A 20,757-nucleotide genomic window follows, 5' to 3' on the forward strand; every position below is an offset into this window, starting at 1 on the left:
AGAGCAGCAGTCACTATCTGATACTCCTAGATAACACTCCGAGTTCTTCAACAAGATAAAAACTTAGCAAACCTGGAAATCCCCGCTTGCTATGTTTTGATTAGTAATAGAACTCTAATGAGCAACTGATAGCTGCCACTTCCTAGTGACATCTTTAATTGACGTCTTATGTCCAGCAAACTTGCGTCAAACCCGGCACCTGTCAGGTATAAATATTACCAACATTGCCTTAAGCAATGCGAAGCTGTGAGCTGTTAGCTGTGAGCTACTGTTGCTGATGCCAGCTGCCTGCATGACCCCGTGTTGGTAAAAACTAGCACTCTGTCGCTGCAGCCTGCTATCCTGTGATGGTGAAGCTACTGATTACCATTATCGCCGCTACAGCGCGACCTATGGTGCAGTACGCTTGAGGAGCCGTGCAGCCGTCCTCTGCGAAGACATCCAGCCCAGCTGCCCGCGGACGCTGTCACCCCTCCTTCCTCGACGCGCTGAGAGAAGCCGCTGCCTTTCTCGTGCAGAGAAATCCAGTCCCGGCGCTTCCGGTTTACCCTCGCGGGTGACTGGGATATCGAGAGAGACCCCTGAAGGAGATACCAATCCTCCATCATTCTATTCAGAGGTATGGTGTTGACTAAACCCTTAGAAGAGAATTCTTGAAACAAACCTTGGCAAAACCAACTTAACTTAAGCTACTTACTTACTCCCCCTTCTCACGTGTTAGGCTTAGGTCAGGCACACTGGGGTAGGCTTAGTTAGAAGCACCAGTTGAGTATGTTAGCCTAATGTATATATGACTGTATATATGTTTTATTACTTTTAAACCATTGTATGGCTAAGAAACCATATCAATGCTTTTACAGTTCTATTTTGCTATTCTTATCTTACTGTACGTACTTTTTATAATAACAGTTATTGCAATTGTGGCAATACATTTCTCTTGTACGAGAAGAAAGACTGTTCAATAAATGTTAACCCTTTATTGATACACGCCCGTCTCTCTATTCTCTACATACTGTGAAAGTAAACTGCACTAGACTGACTGAGTGAAATCTATGTCTATTGTTTCACACGACCCTAGAGATCGACTCTTGATCTGAGGAGCAAAGTTGTCATGTTGCACGGTTGTTGGAAAGCTGAATCCCTTATTGTCTGTGCCAAGGAAGCTGATCACTTCCTATGCAGAGAAGAAAGTTTCCAGTGACCTCTGAGCTAGTTGGTAACACAACCCAATTAAGTTTAGCATAGTCAGTGGAGGCCTGGAATATAAGCAGTTCCACGTCGATACTACTGTTTATGTTATTCCAATGCGCAGGGCCTAGTGGGAAACTAGGAACTACACTACAATGGCTGCTTGTCTCTCACCACGCTCTCTGCTTACTGCAGCAGCTTTAGCCTATCTGTCTTTTCGCACTAATCCTTAATGCTATAGTCATTATAAAGTAAGGGTTGGTTAAGTTTTATCTTGGTATACAGTGCGATCATTTTTATGTATGATTTTAATTTGTTTTCGCTTACTTTTCATGTACCGCGTCTTTGTGGGCTGGGGCAATCATGAGCGGAGCCATACTTGAAGCTCTGCTGGGCACCGTCACATGACCGGAGAAAGTTCCAACCGCGCAGAAGCTAAATCTAGCCAGCTGGCTCCTGAAGCACAATGCGCCTGGGAACATCGCTGGGAATACGGAGTCTTACCTTGGAAAAAGCAATACTGTTGCTACCTATTGTGAACTGTCCTGTACTGCTGTATTCTATGCATGGGAACGTGAACCCGGGGGGCGGGTGTGCAAAATTGAATATTAAACATGAGAAAACTGAATTCTAGGAGGTGGTAATGACCGCACCACCTCTCCTGACCAATCACAATATGGGAAACTGTCACTTGCAACATTAGTGGGTGGTCTAAGGGTCCCCAAAATAGTATAATTGCCCTAGTTTAGCTTAGGAAAATTGTCCGACTTGTCCGAGTAGCAGACCTGTCACTGACCCTACGATCTCAATAGGTGCTCATTCTGAAAGTGCTGCGGAGCACTTTGTCCATACTTTCCACAATTCCCTAAGGGGTGGAAAATCCTAAGTGCTGGCGAAGCACTTTGCTGGGGAATTCGAAAATCCAATCGGGGTTTCTGGCGGATTACTTGCAGGAAGGGGTAACGCAGGCGTTGCTGTCCGAAGCTGTGGGTGTTGGTCGTACCCTGGGAGGCCCAGTCCTTGACCTGAACCTGAGGGGTATCCTGTCCTTACTGTCCGTGAGCTGTACCTGCTCGCATTCTGGCATTTCTTTTCTGAGGGTCCCTGTCTTCCCAACTGACCCGTGGCCAGGGTTGGTCTTCGATCTGAACTAGGTAAATATAGATTGTGGGTTTACGTCTCTCTCTCTCTCTCTCTCTCTCTCTCTCTCTCTCTCTTTTATCTGATCTGGTAAAAGCATTCTTACCTGTGTTATTGCTCTATTGCCATTGCAATTATATGTGTCTGAATTTTAGTTGGTTCCTTCTCTCCCCCCATCCTTTAGAAACTCATTGATTTTATAAAACCATAGCATGTTCCCGTTTTTTCCCCTTTCCTTTAGTGGTTTGCAGTGAACTTAGCAAGAATAGCTTAAATACTTAGGTTAAGTACATGTTCTAGGCCTCATCCCCAATCCTACGTTCTAGTATAAAATTGCAGTGACTAGTTTTGTTCTAAAACCTCCTACCTTTAGTCTCCCCATATATCCTAATGGTCATATTTTTGATGCAAAGTTACCTGTTGGTGTTGATTTTAATGTTTGATATATTACTCTGTGTATCGCTTATTATCTTGGCATCTTCTCTTTGAATTCTTATATAAAGTTTCTTTGACTTCATCAGGTGTCTGTGGTCATTTCACAGAATTGTGGAAAGTATATTACTGATTTTAAAGTGTATTGGATGTTAGGCCTGTCTACTATTTTCCCTAATAGCTCCAGGTCCGTCGTAAGAATAGTGCCTGTGGTAAGTCGGGTACATGGTAAGCAGAGGTAAATCCAAACTTGATTACTCTTAGCAGCGCGCAGGAGGAGAAATCCTCACCCGGATCACCCAAACAAATTAGTGTGATGATAAAAAGTATTACCACGCCAAGGGCCCAGTGCGTGTAAAAGAATTGGTAACTCGGGTGACCGGGGGAAAACTGCGCGCTCTAGCAGTAATTTCTGGCAGCCAGAGGATGGTTTGGACTAGTTAGATTAGGTAGACAGGATAGGCATAAACAAACCGTGAATATAAAAACGTGCTGCTGATTTCTACTGTATTTTTCCAAAAAAATTATGAAATGTGTTTTTTATATATATAAATGTACATGATTTTGCATTGCTGCTATAAATATTGCATGTTGAAATTAACCCAGAATTGTTTGTAAATGTTCAGTGTAGTCCGAATCCCCGGGGAAGTATTTTAGCTAACGGTGAGTAGAATCCGGTTAGCTGTTGAAGTCACTAAGTTTGAGGTATTAGTGCAGGGTTAAGGATAACTGGAAGCACTAATTAGGACCTTTGTTTCTGGAGTGAATGATAGCTACGAGTCCATTATAAAACTTTCATTGCGATATCACCTAGTAAGGGTCGCATACGAAAGGAGTAGTAGGGTCTCCGAGGCTTGTCTGGTAAGTAAAATAGTTCGCTGGTGAAATCCTGGCTCAGTACATATCCCCGACTAAGGTGGATGAGTCAGAAGAATAACGGGTTCTATGTTACTAGTGTGAAGGGACAGGCAAAGAAGTCTATCCAGAGTGAATGAAAAGTAGACAGAAGTGGTTTACTAGTAGCGAAAGAAAAGTCTTTTCTCTCTTTAGAACACTCAGACATAGTGGCAAACGTTGTGTGTTGTTGACTAAAACTTGCACTCGCACTTTAGAGAGAGTAAAAAGTTTCCGTTACCTTGTGAAGGAGGGAGTCAGTCGGAGAGCTGCTCTGACGTCACTCCGTGCCGCGCTGGTATTGGTCAAGACAGCGGGTGGATAGTGGAGCTGAATTTGTAAAGGAGGGGTGAGTGCCGAAGCGTGAGACTCTGTCTTGCGAAAAGGCCGCGCACCCATTGGTTAACCGTGTTTGTATTCTCTGAACTGATTGGGTGGTGCGAAATAAAATTCGCGCTAGCATTGGAAGCACAAAGGTAAACAAAATTAATCAAGCCGAGCTAGAAGCGAGTCTGGAGAGTTGTATGTGGTATCCAGACTTCATACCGAATCCAAAGTACCTAGGATTTCATAAGGATCAGATTATACGAGGTAGACCGCACATGATGTATGGAATAAAGAGAAAATTGTCATTCTCCGATAAAGTAAAGAATTTTTTCAAAACTGACAAGCCCATTAGAACGAGGGAAGGCGTACTCATTCCCCCGCCAAATACCCCTGCCTCTTTCATGTTGTTTGATAAAGGGTATCACACTTGTGTCTGGCTAGAAAATTGGGCAAAGTATACTGTAGATGACGGAGTCCTAGCATTCCCTGTTGAAGGTACATTTAATGGTCGGATCCTGTTTAACTTAAGGACCCGCATGAACGAATTACACCCTAGACCTAGGTTGACCCAGTACGAAGCTTTGGAGGAATGGGAGATTGAGGCTGCAGAGCGAGATAAACCCCGAATGGATAAAGGAGTGAGTAAGTGGTATCCCAACGCCAACCAAAGAGCAGAAAATGAAACAGTGGAGGCAGTCTATGTTAACTGAAGGGCTATTCCCCATGATGGGGGTATTAGAGGAGAAAAGAGGAAAAAGTAAAGAAAAGACCCATCACCTAGCACCTATGGGGGACATAGAAGATGAACACCTGGAAGACTTGTTAATGAAGGATCCACCTCCCTATGTAGCAGAATCAGATTCGGTGCATTCTCAAAATTCTGTTACCAATTACCCCCGAAGTAGGAGGGAAAGTGATTCAGACGGGACAGCTACAGGCAGTAAATATAGTGGAAGGGATGGGTTTTGCAGACCTAAGTCCACAGTCCCGAATTATCAGCCATTCGGGGAAAGTCCCCCTCGATTGGTTGCCCCGACTGCCCCGAGTATTTATCCGTCCTTAGTACCCCAGGTATTGCATGGCAATTCTGCTGAAAGGGGGTTGCAGGAAAAAGAGAGAGAAGCCCTGACTAAACAGCGAGAGGAATTAGTCAGAACCATTGCACAGATGCATCCCCATCCTGATTCCTTGACCATTCCGGTAACTATTGGTCCTGCTATCCCAATGTATAAAAATGACTTGACTAGTCCCCTTCCTCCTGTTATCACCCCAATACTGCCTACTCCTAGCTTCCAGACCCCGAGGAAGGAAGTATTAATAGAGGAGGATCAGGAAAGTGAATGTGAATCTGGAAGTTTGATGGATCTGCCCATAAGGGAGTCAAGGGCCAGTGTAGTAGGGACAAGAAGTCAGCCCAGACAAAAGGAAGTGGTGATTGAAAGTGCAACTGGAATTAGGAACGCCTCTTTAGTTTCCCCTGAAGAATTAGACAGATGGACAAAGGAGGTAGAGAAGGAGACCACTCCCCAACCTAAAGCATTGGAAATATATAAATTAAGAATAGAAATAGAAGAAATGATGGCTGGGAACGTGGGAGTTGAGCGCCTGAGCTCGTATAATGAAGAAGAGTTACTATTCATCAGTAAAAATCTTACCCGGAGTGCTAGAGTGCTCCATGAAAAGATAATGGATGCCGCCACAGAAATGGGAGTTGATGTTAGTCGCTCCAAAATTCTTCAGAAACCTTACAGAGTAGACTTCTCAGACAAGGATTTAGAAAGCCTGAATGTGATGGGAAAACAGATCCAAGTAAGAGAATTGTTGAAAATCTTGCAGAAATGGGGCGAAGTGGGGAAATGGAGAACCAGGTGGGCAAAGAAAAAGGAAGGCAGCAGGGCTGGGTCCGTAACTTCAGAATTCGTATTGAAGGAAGTAACCCCAACAGAAAAATTGTGCCCCATGAGAGAGGTCCCGGGAGGGAAATATGTCCATGTCCCTTGGTCCAGACAAGACATTGTGTCATTTACAAACGACTTCCCGAAATTACGTGAGAAACCAGTTGACTGGTACAGACAGGTAGAACGTTTCATAAAAGTTCAGAAATGTCTGCTGAAAGACCTGGATGGGTTTTTCGACATTGTGGTCCCTGTAGATCTGTGGACCGAATGTAAGATAGAAATTGATTGGCCTAATGATGAATATCCCAGAGATGAGAAAACGGGGGCCCCTTCACCGGATGTAATGAGGAAATATGACCAGGTCATCCAGTACCTTAAGAAAAAGGTGCCAGCAAAGGAGACAGATTGGACCCGTATAGATAGAACCACCCAAGAACGTGATGAAACGGTGCATTCATTTTACGAAAGGTTACTGCAGGTATTCAAAACTTACAGTGGTATTGATAACGTAGACATGAAAGACATGACCCATTTCAGTTACAGATTTGTGCTAGGATTGAGGCCTGAAATATCACAATGGATTCGAGATAACAAAATCAGTTGGCAGGGAAAACCCATAGATGATGTCCTGAAGTATGCAAAATACTGCGAAGATGAAATCGAAAATAAAAAGAAAGCCCTCAAGGAGAAAGTGATGTGGGCACAGGTAAAATTAGCTGAACAGCAAGAAAAACAGTTAAGTAAAATGACTTCTGATAATAGTGTTCCGAATACCAATTCTGGGGGGGGGAGGAAAGCCCAGACCTAAAATGAGTCGTGAAGAGGCCATGAAAAAGTTTCCGTGCCATGGGTGCGGCCAGATGGGGCATTGGAGAGACGAGTGTCCACACCTACAGGCCGGTAATGCCCCTGTAAATGGTTTAAATCCACAGGTGCCGAAAGAGGGGACAAGAAAAACCCAGCAACAGGTAAAATTACCTCCAGTACCCCGCGCTCCTAGACAGAATTTGAAGAGTCAGGGTCAGCAGAATGAGAGGGCGGAAGTATGGGAGGTTGAGAGTGAAAGAAATGCAGTCATTCCACAGTACTTGCTAAATGATACCTTCCTTTGTGAAGATCAAGATTGACGGGGCCTGAGAGGGGAGGATGAGGAGTGCGTACTTGGCGCCTCCTTACCGGTAGACCAGACTGGACCATACATTGAAGAAAAGGTTGAAGGCAAAGACGTCACCTTCCTGTTGGACACTGGTGCTACCCGATCTACTGTAAGAACAGTGGATGTTCCTAACCTACCCCTCTCGGGAGAAGCAATCCAAGTAGTGGGCGTCTCAAATCAGATAATAAGTACCCCTGTAACTGAACCAATGGAGATTTCCATAGGAAATTTCAAGGAAATGCACAGATTTGTGGTCTGTGATTCCAGTCCTGTAAACCTACTGGGACGTGATTTGTTGTGCAAGATGCGTTGTACCATTTTCTGCACACCAAATGGCGTCGAAATTCAGACCCCCGATGAAGATGGCCTGTACAAACTGATGTTAGTCAGACAAGATGCTGATATCAAGCCTTTGACAATTGAGGATTTACCTGAGGAACTCCAGCTAAGAGTAGTACCAGAAGTGTGGGATTTCACGGGAAAAGATGTAGGCCTGATGGCAAATGTGGACCCAGTTAAAATAGCAATAAAAACAAATGCTGTATACCCCAAAACCAGACAGTACAAAATGAGTGCAGAAGTGAAGGCAGGAGTAGCGACTGAAATCACGAGGCTGCTAGAAGCAGAAATAATAGAAGAAGTGTTGAGCAGCCCCTGTAATTCGCCTATCATTGGGATCAAAAAGCCTAGTGGGAAGTACCGAGTGGTGCAAGATTTGCGCAAGGTAAACCAAATTGTTGTGCCTTGCTGTCCTATCGTACCCAACCCTGCAGTGATACTCTACCAGATTCCCTGGAACGCTGAATGGTTCACTGTCATCGATCTGTGCCACGCATTCTTTTCCATCCCATTGCATCCAGAAAGCAAATTCCTTTTCAGTTTTGAATTTGACAGTCATATCTATGTCTGGAATCGTGTCCCCCAGGGGTACACCGAAAGTCCATCGATTTTCAACCAGATACTGAAAAAGTGCCTTGAATCCCTAGTGCTGCCGAGAGAGTCTGTTTTGGTGCAGTACATAGATGACCTGTTAGTGGCATCTAAAACCCAGTCTGACTGTGTCACTGACACAATTGCCTTGCTGAATCACCTAGGAAAAGGAGGACATAAAGTGTCGCCTGACAAATTACAATTCTGTAAAAACTCAGTAAAATATCTGGGGCACCAGATAGAAAAAGGAATCAGGAAGGTCACTACCGAAAGGATCAAAATAATTAAAGCAATGGAACTGCCCACCACCCAGAAAGAGGTGAGAATGTTCTTGGGAGTTGTGGGTTACTGCAGGCAATGGATTGTAGGATTTGCGGCTCTAGCCCGACCCCTGATAAATATGACAAAGAAAGGAGTGGAAGACCCCGTCCACTGGGACAGTGAGAGCATGAATGCTTGGGTAACTCTGAGAAACTGTCTATGTACCGCACCTGCATTGGGTATGCCTGAGTACACTAAACCCTTTGAACTGTTCTGTGACACCAGAGAAAATTGTGCTCTTTCAGTCCTGACCCAGGAGCACGGATCAGTCAGACGACCAGTAGCCTACTTTTCGGCCACCCTAGATCCAGTGGCCGCTGGATTGCCTGGATGCTTGAAAGCCGTTGCTGCTACTTGCGTCAGTCTGGAACAGAGTGAGAGCATTGTCATGGGACATCCCGTCACTGTCTATGTTCCTCATTCTGTTGTCATCCTACTGACTAGAACTAAGACCCAGTACCTCACACCTAGTCGGCTGACTAAGTATGAGAGAATTTTGATTGGTGCTGAAAATGTAACTATTTCCCGGTGCAATGTCCTAAATCCTGCGACACTGTTACCTGTTCCTCTGGATGCAGAATCTGATGAGGACGGGGAACATAATTGCATCGATCTGACTGAATATAGCACCAAGCCTCGTCCAGACATTCGTGAAATAGCACTACGTGACGGGGATAAAACAATGTTTGTGGATGGCTCGTGTTTGAGACATGAGAGTGGGAGTCTGAGTGCTGCCTATGCTGTGGTTACACTGACAGGAGTCGTCGAGGCATCTTACATGCGCGAGGTGAAATCTGCACAAGTGGCAGAGCTCATCGCGTTAACTCGAGCATGTAAGAGGGGAAAAAACAAAAGAATTACTGTTTACACAGACAGTCAGTACTGTTTCGGGGTTGTTCATGACTTCGGCCAATTGTGGTTACAAAGAGAATTCATGACTTCCTCTGGCACACCTATCCGAAATGGGAAAGTAGTGCATGACTTACTGGAAGCTATCCAATTACCCAAAGAATTGGCTGTGGTCAAGTGTGCGGCTCACAGATCTGGAAATGATGATGTGACTGCCGGTAATAGGTACGCTGACCAAATTGCACAGTTTTGTGCCCGACACCAGATGTCCCTGCAAATTGCCCTGTGGGATGGAACCAGCTGCCAACTTATGTTGTTTGATAATGTGTCAACGTGGGACGAATTAAAAGAGTTGCAACAAGCCACAGACAGGCAAGAAAAGGGCAGGTGGGCCGCAAATGGATGCGAGTTGAGAGAAGATGGTGTGGTGGTAAATCCGGCTGGGGTGCCTGTACTGCCTGATAGCTTGATCGACCCCATGGTCAGAATGATACATGAGCCAACACATATGGGAAGAGACGCGATGTGTCGGGTGTTTGAACAAGTGTTCTGTAATTCAAAGTTCAGGGACCAGGCGGAAAGGCTTTGCCAGAGGTGCCTAGTGTGTCAGCAATTCAATGCAGGAAAGAAGACAGTAGTGAAACAGAGTACTATTGGAAAGGCAGTAGGTCCCTTCGTTAGAATGCAGGCAGACTTCATAACCATGCCCAGATGCAAAGGATATAGATATGTCTTAGTCATAGTATGTCTATTCTCCAGGTGGGTGGAAGCATATCCAGCTAAGAAAAATGACGCTATCACCACAGCCAAATTATTGCTCAGGGAGTTGATACCTAGGTATGGGATCCCAGAGACGATCGAAACGGACCAAGGTGGGCATTTTGCCAACGATGTCCTATTGGAACTCTGTAAAGCATTCAAAATGAAGCAAAGATTGCACTGTGCCTACCACCCAGAGGCTTCTGGGGTAGTGGAACAAATAAATGGCACTCTGAAGTCCAGACTGGGAAAAATGTGTGATTCCACAAAAATGAACTGGATAGAAGCTTTACCCCTGGTGCTGATGAGTTTGAGAAGTATCGCGAATCGAAAGACTGGCCTAAGTCCCCATGAAGTGTTGATGGGAAGAGTGATGCGCCAGGCATGGGTACCCGGAAACAAACTGCTAAGCATTTCTGATGATATGGTGCTAGAATACTGCAAGCAGCTGGGTGACCAAGTGCGTTCTCTCTCTCAGCAGATTGGAGAGACAGAAGACGAGTGGCCAAAGACTCCAGCACACAATCTGCAGCCAGGAGACTGGGTGGTGTTAAAGAAACACACCCGGAGCAGTTGCCTGAAGCCAAGGTGGGGAAAGCGACGACAAGTGATCCTCGTCACTACCACTGCTGTGAAGTGCGCTGGTGTACCGAAGTGGATCCACGCCAGCCACACAAAGCGGGTATCTGGAGAAAACGCGACTGGAGCTGAAGGCAGCACAGCTGAAGAGACTTCCGAGGAAGAAAGTCCGGAGCTAGCTGACATCGAACTGCCGAGCACAAGTCGAGACGTTGAATGGTATCCCGCCGACGAACCAGTTCATGATCCAATACGAACCAGGAAATATTCCTACTTAGACAGTGAGTGGGATAGTCCAGGTGAGTCAGAAATAGAAGAAGAAGGTCAGGTCAACGAAAGCCACAACGAACCTGATCAGGACATAGGTCAAGTAGGGGCAGATCAAGATCTCGAGACTCCTCCTGAAACTCAGGAGCCGAGAAAGGGACAGTTAGAAATTAGAGCTGACGTTCATGCAGAAGAAAACGAAGAGATCGAAGAGCATGAACAGGAACAGATAGAACTAGATCAAAGTGCTCAGACAACGGAAACAACAGTAACCAGAAATAAAAAGAAAGTGCGATTTGAATCTGAGCAGGGACAGATTAGCGACCAGGCAGAAGAAATAGACGAAAGACCTGGAACTAGTCAGACAGGCAGGGAAACAGAAGTGCCACATCAAAAAGTGAAAAGAGTGCACGAAGAAGGCGAAGTCTCCTCAACCACTGGGAGGCACGGAGGAAGAAGTGCACCCCGATACGTCAAGAGACTAAGGCTCAGACTAAAGACAGTCGAAGAAAACGATAAAGACCGAAAAAGGGCTCAAAGTGAAAGGAATGCAGCCCAAGGCAAATCGCTGAGAAAGAGCGACAGAATAAAGAAACAGAACCGACTGTATCGGAGCCCTGAGTGGACGTACTTTGTGTTGGAGGAGATTGACGAGCCACACCACAGTGGCAACAGTGACAACGAGTCTATTGCTGATCGGAGTTCGGACGAAGACCCTCCGTGAGAGAACCCCTGAAGTGAGCCTTTGGTACAAAGGAACGAAGAGGGGTAGCAAAAGCCACCTGTAAGCTAAAAATGTCTGATCCGAGTGTCTCTGGGAGATCCCGGTGTGGGTGTCTCAAAACCTGTTGTAAGATATGCTTGTGTAGTGTAGCTATGCTAATAGTAATGTGGATAGGACTAACAGTTTTTCTACCCTTTATGATAAGTAGAGATCCAAACTTGTCCCCTACTGAACCCGAAGCAGTAGATGTAGGGGTTGTACAGACTGCAGAAACACCACGAAGACTAGAAAGACGCGACAAAAGAGTAGGACTGACACACACACGACCTAAATTAGAAGCCCCAGATGAGGATGGACTACATTTTCACAAAATGAAGAACAGGACGCATCTAAATGTTTTTGCTAACTTGTTAGTGCATTATGTAGAAGCCATGGAAATAGAGGACTGTTATGTCTGCATGAAGCTACCAACCTCAGTGGCTGAAGGCGTGACATACCACCATCTACCTTTGACCTATGGAATCTCCTGTAGTATATTAGCTAGCTTGTTCTATAGAAGCACCTTGCAGTACTATTATTCAAACGATGACGTAGTATTTTCTGAACTTCCTGTTAGAGGACATTTGAACCGTGTACATACTACAAGTGACGTGACCCGCTATATGGGAGAATATTTCCTGACTATAGGTAACATAGACTTAGATCAAGCAAGAGAAGACAATCTGACCTGTTCACTACAAGAGCAGGAAAAGATGTTTATAAAGATGGCAGACAGAAGGAGAGAAAAGTTTCAGAAGAAGGCAAATGACGAGAAGGATAGAATCCCTAGGTGGGCTGAGCACATGGATAACACCTCAGAAGGCGAAGCCAGTCCTGCCTTGTTGCTGGATTTTGAAAGAAAGGGGAAACTTTGTATCCATAGGGAAAAGACAGAGTACTATAACAATGTATTCATCGGTTCCAGCGAGTGTGAACATAATTATAAAATAATTGGAGGTTGGGGTTTCAAAAATGGGTCAGAACCTGTGTTCCCCGGAATATATTATATATGTGGGAACAAGGCTTATTTCAAATTGCCGGATCACTGGTATGGAAGCTGCTACTTTGGCATTGTTTTCCCGAAAATATACCATGTGAATAATGCAGCTGGAAGCGATGATGAAACTAATGGCTTAGTGCGTAGTAGGCGCGAAAGTGTAGGTGAAATTGTAGGTGATATTTTTAGTGCACTGATACCTGGAATGGGGGTAGTTCTGAACACCCACAGAATCTGCAAATTGTCTACAGTAGTGGACCGGTTATCAACGGACACTGCTGCTGGTTTCCTGCTGGTCAATACTGAAATGGTTGCGATCAGATCAATGGTTTTACAAAACCGTCTTGCCCTTGACACCCTATTAGCAAAAGAGGGCGGAGTCTGTAGAATGCTGAAAGCGCAACATTGTTGCACCTACATTCCTGATAAAAGTATCGAATTAAAACAATATGTGAAGAACATAACTAATTTGGAAAGGGAACTCAAACCATTGGAGGTTGACAGTGCCTGGACGAGACTGACTGGAGGTCTCTCCTCTATAGGTAGTTGGTTTACTAACTTAGGTAGGAATATTTTGTGGAAAATACTGATGCCAATAGTTATAATAGGTGTGATTGTATTGATCATTTTTATCTGCTGCAAATGTCAAAAATGCAAGAAGAAATATATAGTAAAACCGAGGGGGGTGAAAAGAAATATTGATGATTTAGAATTAGAAGAGTTGAAGAGCGCAATTTACAAAAAGGCGAAAAATGACCACTCTCATAGAGAAGCTGCAAGAAAACTCAACGACAAATTTGTTGAAATTCGGATGAGTGATGTGGATGAATGAGAAAAGTTGGCATCTGTTTCCTTCATGTAGTGATGATAGTAAATATCATCAAAGAGGGGATTGATGGAGCAAGGATTTGCCCATAAAGCGCCTTGCTCGTATGCAAAACCCTTGTCTAAACTGCATAATAATATTAACCTCGTTATTCGTCATTTATAAAGCGTTTTCCCAACACGCGGGTGTCCCCAGGATGCTTGCTTGTTTGTCTTTTCCGTACTAAAACGAAGCTTGCACTGAAAATGGCTGCTTTGCCGAAATTCAGTCTGCGCATGCGTCGGTCATACCCATGTGATGTGACGCACTCGCATTCTGGAGGGATTCTGTGCTCATGCGCATTGATGCTAAATATGGCTGCTTGTCTCTCACCACGCTCTCTGCTTACTGCAGCAGCTTTAGCCTATCTGTCTTTTCGCACTAATCCTTAATGCTATAGTCATTATAAAGTAAGGGTTGGTTAAGTTTTATCTTGGTATACAGTGCGATCATTTTTATGTATGATTTTAATTTGTTTTCGCTTACTTTTCATGTACCGCGTCTTTGTGGGCTGGGGCAATCATGAGCGGAGCCATACTTGAAGCTCTGCTGGGCACCGTCACATGACCGGAGAAAGTTCCAACCGCGCAGAAGCTAAATCTAGCCAGCTGGCTCCTGAAGCACAATGCGCCTGGGAACATCGCTGGGAATACGGAGTCTTACCTTGGAAAAAGCAATACTGTTGCTACCTATTGTGAACTGTCCTGTACTGCTGTATTCTATGCATGGGAACGTGAACCCGGGGGGCGGGTGTGCAAAATTGAATATTAAACATGAGAAAACTGAATTCTAGGAGGTGGTAATGACCGCACCACCTCTCCTGACCAATCACAATATGGGAAACTGTCACTTGCAACATTAGTGGGTGGTCTAAGGGTCCCCAAAATAGTATAATTGCCCTAGTTTAGCTTAGGAAAATTGTCCGACTTGTCCGAGTAGCAGACCTGTCACTGACCCTACGATCTCAATAGGTGCTCATTCTGAAAGTGCTGCGGAGCACTTTGTCCATACTTTCCACAATTCCCTAAGGGGTGGAAAATCCTAAGTGCTGGCGAAGCACTTTGCTGGGGAATTCGAAAATCCAATCGGGGTTTCTGGCGGATTACTTGCAGGAAGGGGTAACGCAGGCGTTGCTGTCCGAAGCTGTGGGTGTTGGTCGTACCCTGGGAGGCCCAGTCCTTGACCTGAACCTGAGGGGTATCCTGTCCTTACTGTCCGTGAGCTGTACCTGCTCGCATTCTGGCATTTCTTTTCTGAGGGTCCCTGTCCCCGTCTTCCCAACTGACCCGTGGCCAGGGTTGGTCTTCGATCTGAACTAGGTAAATATAGATTGTGGGTTTACGTCTCTCTCTCTCTCTCTCTCTCTCTTTTATCTGATCTGGTAAAAGCATTCTTACCTGTGTTATTGCTCTATTGCCATTGCAATTATATGTGTCTGAATTTTAGTTGGTTCCTTCTCTCCCCCCATCCTTTAGAAACTCATTGATTTTATAAAACCATAGCATGTTCCCGTTTTTTCCCCTTTCCTTTAGTGGTTTGCAGTGAACTTAGCAAGAATAGCTTAAATACTTAGGTTAAGTACATGTTCTAGGCCTCATCCCCAATCCTACGTTCTAGTATAAAATTGCAGTGACTAGTTTTGTTCTAAAACCTCCTACCTTTAGTCTCCCCATATATCCTAATGGTCATATTTTTGATGCAAAGTTACCTGTTGGTGTTGATTTTAATGTTTGATATATTACTCTGTGTATCGCTTATTATCTTGGCATCTTCTCTTTGAATTCTTATATAAAGTTTCTTTGACTTCATCAGGTGTCTGTGGTCATTTCACAGAATTGTGGAAAGTATATTACTGATTTTAAAGTGTATTGGATGTTAGGCCTGTCTACTATTTTCCCTAATAGCTCCAGGTCCGTCGTAAGAATAGTGCCTGTGGTAAGTCGGGTACATGGTAAGCAGAGGTAAATCCAAACTTGATTACTCTTAGCAGCGCGCAGGAGGAGAAATCCTCACCCGGATCACCCAAACAAATTAGTGTGATGATAAAAAGTATTACCACGCCAAGGGCCCAGTGCGTGTAAAAGAATTGGTAACTCGGGTGACCGGGGGAAAACTGCGCGCTCTAGCAACCCCTTCTAGAGCCCCTGCATCGCCACTCTGAATATTGCTGGAAGAATTAGCACCTTACACAATACCAAACCCTGTCAGCTAAAACCCCCGAGGAATCGGGTTTTTGCTTGCAGGAATCGGGAGGCGGGAGACTAACCTTGAAATCGGTAGTCTCACGCCTGAATCGGGAGGGTTGGCATGTCTGAGAGGTAGGTAGCCTGAAGGACCTAACCCATTTACACCCCTTAAGAAAATGCTACTTTGAGCCACAACAATAATAGGATATTGTGATGCAGATGTAAGCAGCACCGCCACCCTTCAAAAAATATTTTAATACGTAGGTGTCTGGAAGTTGGAAACTAATGTATTTCCCATCGGGGTGGTGAGGAAGAGTTCCTGGTGGGTATCGCAGAGATGATGACGCTGATTAACGAATCTGGCATGGTTGGATTGTCACTGAATACGCAGGGCTTTAAGCGGGCCCGGTCCTCCCCGTGCTTGGCACTGGCAGTTTTAACAAGCATTTGCAATGCAATAGGTCTCACATTAATTACGTTTGAGCTATTGGCATTGCTTAATATTGCAACACCAATTGCAACAAAAGTCTATAAATTGTAGGCCAAAAAAATGTGATTGCTACAATAGTTTTTTGTGGATGCGTTAACAATTGATGTGTGCGCTGGTGGTGTGTGTGCGCTTGTAGAAATTGTGCACTGATGGCTGGTGGTGTGTGTGCCTGGTGGAAGTGTGCACTGACAGCTGGTGGTGTGTGTGTGTGTGTGTGCCTGGTGAAAGCGTGCACTGACGGCTGGTGGGGTGTGTGTGTCTGGTGAAAGCGTGCACGGACAGCTGGTGGGGTGTGTGTGCTTGGTGAAAGCGGCACTAACGTCTGGTGGTGTGTGCCTGGTGGAAGCGTGCACTGACGACTGATGGAGTCTGTGCCTGGCGAAAGTGTACACTGACAGTGTTCAAGTTCAAGAATTTATATAGCGCACTACTCACCCAGAGGGTCTCAAGGCGCTTGGGGAGGGGGTTCATTATTTATCGAATAGACAGGTTTTAAGTTCTTTTCTGAAGGAGATGTGGTTCTGCGTAAGGCGGAGGTGAGTGGGGAGTGAGTTCCAGGTCTTGGCCGCCAAGTAGGAGAAGGATCTACCTCCCATGGTGGATCTTTGGATACGCGGAACTGCAGCGAGGCCTTGATTGGAGGATCTTAGTTGGCGGGTGGGTGTTTAGAAGGATAGTCGAGTGTTGAGGCATTCGGGCCCTAGTTTGAAGAGGGCCTTGTGTGCATGGGTGAGGAGACGGAATGTTATTCTCTTGTTGACGGGAACCAGTGGAGGTCTTTCAGGTGGCCGGTAATGTGATCTTGGCGAGGGATGTCCAAAATGAGTCTTGCTGATGCGTTTTGGATGCGTTGGAGTTTTTTCTGTAATTTGGCTGTAATTCCGGCGTAGAGGGTGTTTCCGTAGTCTTGTCGACTCGTAACCAGTGCGTGGGTGACAGTCTTTCTTGTCTCGGTGGGGATCCAATGGAAGATTTTTTTGAGCATACGAAGTACGTTGAAGCAGGAGGATGAGACAGCGTTGACTTGTCTGGTCATCGAGAGGGAGGAGTCTAGGATGAAGCCTAGGTTACGTGCGTGGTCTGTGGGTATGGGTGCTGATCCCAGATCCAAAGGCCACCATGAGTCGTCCCAGGCAGAGGGGGATGATCCTAGGATGAGCACTTCCGTTTTGTCTGAGTTAAGTTTTAGGCGGCTGTTTTTCATCCATATGGCTACTTCTTTCATGCCTTCGTGAAGATTGGTTTTGGCGGTGTTGGGGTCTTTGGTGAGGAAAAGGATCAGCTGGGTGTCGTCAGCGTAGGAGATGATGTTAAGGTTGTGTTGACGCGCGATGGAAGCGAGTGGACTCATGTAAACGTTGAAGAGGGTGGGACTGAGTGATGATCCTTGTGGTACACCGCAGATGACTTCGGTGGCCTCTGATTTGAATGGGGGAAGTCGGACTCTCTGAGTTCTCCCAGCTAGGAACGAGATGATCCAGTCCAAGGCTTTTCCTTTTATGCCGATGTTGCTGAGGCGTTGTATGAGGGTGCTGTGACAGACAGTGTCGAAGGCGGCGGAGAGGTCGAGTAGAATGAGGGCCACTGTTTCTCCGTTGTCCAGTAGTGTTCGGATGTCGTCTGTTGCTGCGATGAGGGCGGTTTTGGTGCTGTGTTTGGCTCGAAAGCCGGACTGTGAGGGATCGAGGGAGTTGTTGGATTCGAGGAAGGTGGCGAGTTGGCTATTGACGGCTTTCTCAATGACTTTGGCCGGGAATGGGAGGAGGGATATGGGGCGGTAGTTTTTAAGTTCAGAGGGGTCTGCTGTGGGTTTCTTCAGGAGGGCGCTGACTTCGGCATGTTTCCAGCTTTCTGGGAAGGTAGCAGAGTTGAAGGAGCAGTTGATGACATCACGGAGCTGGGGTGCGATGATGGAGTCTGCTTTGTTGCAGATGTGGTGGGGACATGGGTCGGTTGGCGAGCCAGAGTGGATGGAATTCATTAGGCGGATGTTGTCTTCAGTGGTGATTGGCTTCCAGGCGCTGAGGTTGTTAGAGGGCGGTTTAGGTTCTGAGGGGGGTGGATGGTGTGTGTGGTAGTTGTGTGTCAGGTTGTGGTTGTGTGTCTGGTTGAGTGGTTGTAGTTGTAGTTGTGTGTGTGCTTGTGGGTGTGGTTAAGTATGTGGGTGTGTGTGGGTGTGTATGTGTGTGGTGTGTGTGTGTGGTTGCATGTGTGTGTGGTTGTGTGTGTGGGTGTTTGGTTTTATGTGTGTGTGGTTGGGTGTTTGTGGTTGTGTGTGTGTGCGCGCTTGTGTTTGCTTGTGGTTGTGTGTGTGAGGCAGCCAGCCATCCTGCACCAGCTGCTGAACGCAGCTCGTTACTCTGCTTCACTGCACTGGCACGATGAGATGCTATTTGCTGAAGGTAGCCAGTCACCCTGCCTGGTTGCACTGGCACGATGAGATGCCAGCTGGTGAAGGCGGCCAGTCACCTTGCTTCTCTGCACTAGAATGATGTAGGTTCACAAATGTTATCACTTTATTCCTCCCTGGTGTCTCCTCAAGTCTTTCTTCCATCCCCATCCTCACCATGAGAGACTTAAAGACTGAGATTAAATGAGTGACATGATGAGAAAAGGACAGCCTCTGCTGAAAGGAGGGACAGAGATAGCCCGTGTAGTACAGGATGGCAATATCACTAGAAGACAGTGGCAGGGGGAGTCCACTAAGAAGCCAAGAGCTTCTGGTGAAAGGACAAACGGAGTGATTCGGAGAGGGAGAGAATGCCCATGGGGAGGGAAATTAGGAGAGACTGAAGAGGTGAAGTGAATGGAGGAGACCGGTAAGAAGCAGAGACTCTAGTGAAGGAAGGGGCAGGTGACTAGGAGAGCGCAGAGCCAGCCTAGAGTGGTTGTGGGGAGTGCCACAAGGATAGGCTGAAAGGCTGAGATGAAATAAGTGACCGGGTTAGAAATAGAGAGCCTCTGGTGAAACGAGGGGCAGGGTTGCAAGGAGATGGAAGAGACAGCTGCGAATAACCGGTGGGCAGCATCCCCAAAGGCCATGCCCCAGCTTCCGAGCCACAGATCATAGATCTATTGCATTGACTTTGTGAACCCCCCACTTTAGCAACAAGAGCGTTGTGGGGCTCTATATGTACCTCTTCTGTCTGCAACTTGGCAGATAAACAGGCAACATTAGTGCAATAAAGAAGAAGAATGTGGAAATACTTTATGTTTAGTGTGACAACTACCGATGTGAAGTCCAGGACAGTGAGGGACAACAAGCCTGGCTCTACATAAGAAACATAATCAGGTAATCAAAACTCGGGCGTTGGTGTTACATGCTGGAACAATGCTTAATAATATCAATGGAGAGTACACTTAATGAGCAACTGTGTAATATGGTCCAGTATTGCCATTTAAGAGTTCTGCTGTCACCATAACCCAGAGAAGGCAATACAGGGCCATATTACACGAAATAGAATGTCAGTGGTACGGACGGGTCATTACATTATTTCTTTATTGAAGGACGCACTGCTTATCTCGCACCAGATAAGGGGTTATATATAAAGAGACAGGAACCACAGGAGCACCGCATTCAGCAGCACTTTGGCTCAAAGAAAAACTTTCAGCTCCCACCCTTGTTTTTTGCAAATTAAGTACTGTAACAAGGGCCTTTCTTTTACTCTGATTTGGCAAAAACACGCCTGCCACCAGACACGGCCCATGGGTGCAAAATATTGCACAGGGACTCACAGAAAATAATGGATGGATGTTGGAATATTTAGGAAGACTCTTGGGTGGGGTTCTAGTGGAAGCTGAGCCAGTATGCAGCAAGTCACAGAAAAGGCACACCGAAGTACCTGGGAGCAAGCCTGCACATGCGCAGAGCACTTCAGATTGAAGCAATCGTAGAGCCCGGCCAGTGACCATGTGGCAAGGCACAGAATGGGCACACAGAAGTACCAGGGAGCAAGCCTGCGCATGCGCAGAGAACCTCAGAGTGAGGCACTCCTGGATGCCGGGCCATGTGGCAAGGCACAGAACGGCCACACAGAAGTACCTGGGAGCGAGCACGCACATGCGCGTTGAGGCCCTCCTTCCTGAACTTATTTACTGATAACTGTTCTTCGGCACCACAGCCCACCACGATGAAGATTCTTAGTGCATCAGCAAGAGTTTTTAAAAATAAAAATGGCTATATCTCTAAACGTAATCCATCAAAGCAGCCAGGAGCGATGGGTCAGAGGTGGCCCTGGGGTACGTATGAACTTCCATAAATACTGTGAGCACTGAAAGGAAAACATCACGCAGCACAACGTCACAAGGAATGGCGGGAAGAATGCACCACATGGCTTGCAAGACACTGTATCTTGTGCGGTCGTACATCAGTGGGGGAGGTGACCGGGCGGTTTATCAGTGATTGCTCCGCGCACTTTTCTAGGAAGGAGCCCACACAGCAGTTTAACCCAAACAAGCCTCCCCGTGAAGTTAGCCTTAATCTATCATGAAAAGCAGCGATGGGCCCCCTCACGCAAGTGACATATGCGGCTTGCTCCGTACAACCTTTCTGACTTGCGGCCCAGCACCAGGTGGGATGCCACGGGAGCAGAGTGTCATGGCTGATCAGCAGCAAACGACCATTGGCGCTGGAGTGAGCCCCAACAGAGTGGGAAGGGGCAGATGGGCCCAATTCAAATGCAGTGGGACTGCTCTGCGGCTCGGATGCTATAGAAT

This window comes from Lissotriton vulgaris, chromosome 12 (assembly GCF_964263255.1).
Source record: "Lissotriton vulgaris chromosome 12, aLisVul1.2, whole genome shotgun sequence".
NCBI classification, from domain to species: Eukaryota; Metazoa; Chordata; class Amphibia; order Caudata; family Salamandridae; genus Lissotriton; species Lissotriton vulgaris.